The 2019-nt window shown below is 40.5% G+C and overlaps 1 pseudogene; it reads right to left on the bottom strand.

Moving 5' to 3' along the window:
* Nucleotides 1–390: 390 nt before the first annotated feature.
* On the bottom strand, nt 391–1375 carry LOC140926757 (uncharacterized; annotated as a pseudogene).
* Nucleotides 1376–2019: the final 644 nt, after the last annotated feature.

Raw genomic sequence — 2019 nt, 5'->3', positions numbered from 1 at the left:
CATGCTAGCTGCCTCCGGATTCTTGCAGGAACTGCAAAGGTTTTCCAACTGCCCCGTAACTGGCCTTCCCCTCTGCGTGTACGGTGCCCCTGCCTATCCGATACGTGCACACCTACAAAGGCCCTATAAAGGCGCAGTCCTGACCCCAGCTCAACAAGATTTTAACACCTCAATGAGCAAAGTTCGCTCTTCCGTCGAGTGGATATTCGGGGATATTGTCAATTATTTTAAGTTCTTAGATTTTAAAAAGAATCTGAAAATCGGATTGAGTGCTGTAGGAAAGATGTATGTAACATGTGCGTTAATGCAGAATGCACGAAGCATTTTATACGGTTCTGTTACGTCAGAGTATTTTGGTGTTAATCCGCCAACTCTAGAGGAATACTTCATTTGATATAATGTGCTTAAGATACACTTGTGATACTCCAGTTATACAACATAAACACTCTAGTCGCTTGAAGGTTTAATTTGAAATGCAATAGAACTCAAGTTCAAAAAAGAACACATGTAAAGCCAATAGTAGTGTTAACACGCGTGCCAGAACATCTACGTGCAATAAAGTGATGAAAATCAACATCGAATGCTAAGGTTGCTTGTTCATGCTATAATATTACAAAACCAAAAACAACAACGAAAAAATAAGTTGCGTGTTTACAAGAAAACTGAACAATAACTACTCCGATCATAACTACGGTCCCTTTTTTAAGAGTTCAATGACTGCTTGTGTTTGCGCTTGCTGGCTGTTAAGCATCATTTTTATCATTATGCATAAACTGCTGTTGCTGCTGTTGCTGTTGCTGCACCTGTAACTGTTGCTGGTCCCGCAGCTGAGTGAACAATGCTTGCTGGGTAGTAGCTGTAGCTTCGTCTTGCCTCCTCTTCATGTCTAGCTCATCTCGCCTTAACTGAGAGTCCCTCTCCGCTGCCCACCTTAGATAGATTTCGTGGTTCATCTTTGCCATTTCTCTTCTTAGTCTCTTCTCTCCCTCATCTCCTCGCCTGCTGCTTTATCTTGATCTGCCTTGTTTCGATCCACAATAGTGCGGGATTCCTTGGTCTTCTCTTCCTCCTCTCTTCTCTCCATATAGTCTTCCGTTATTTGATCTATTTCTCGGTATTCGGGGAAAATTCCCGAACCCCTCTCGGCCTCTCTCTTCCTGGCCTTGGAATCCCTTTCCAGGATTTTCAAGCGGTCCCTCAAACCCTTTTGCGAAACGAAAAATTGGGGCTCTTTGATGTTATTCAGAATTTTGCATATTTCGTCTAAACAGTTTCCCCGCTCTCTGGTGCCTGAACGGTGCTTCCATAGTTCCCAACTAAGGAGTTCGCGACCAAATCTGGTGTCATGTTTAACTGACCACTTCATTTTCGGCATTCTGTGAAAAAAATTATAAAAATATATAAATATAATTTACTGAACAGTTAAATCACTAACTTACTAAGCTAACTGTTAAGGTAACGTTTCTCCGCTAGCTATTTATCTATGAGATCACACTCGCTGGTTGATTGTCTCACAAGCTTAAGAAAATAACACAATAGAAAATGAAAAACAACAAAATCAGTTCGCCCAGCGAGCAGAAAAGCAAACACAGCTGTAAACCAAGGAAAGTTTGCAATTGCGTGTTTCTACAACACCAAGCTAGCTATAGGATCCCTCTTAACAAGAGAAAAGGAGTAAAAATAAACTTTTCATTGACTTTAAAATTGTTTTGAAAGCTGGCAGGGTAAGAAATTCTTTTTTTGTTCAGCGAAGTATGTAAACTTACCAGCTATAGCCAACTCGGCTCTGTTTCTTACTGTTGATGTGACAACTCAAAAAAAAAAAGATACGCGACTTTTCGGTCCTTTCAAATTTAATGAGCACCAGAAAATGTCTTATACTTTAGTGCAGTGTGATTAAAAAGAAAGATGTCCATACAGCAATCAACTTTTCATTCATACCTTTTCGTGCCTTCGCCAGCGCTTTCATGAGTTGCCATGGCTGTAGAAGGTAGAATTGAATGAAAACAGACAAAAAAA

The sequence above is a fragment of the Porites lutea genome, chromosome 2, assembly GCF_958299795.1.
Source record: "Porites lutea chromosome 2, jaPorLute2.1, whole genome shotgun sequence".
In the NCBI taxonomy this organism is placed as follows: Eukaryota; Metazoa; Cnidaria; class Anthozoa; order Scleractinia; family Poritidae; genus Porites; species Porites lutea.
The sequence above is the reverse complement of the archived record's forward strand: the minus strand, read 5'-3'. Positions and strand labels throughout refer to the sequence as shown.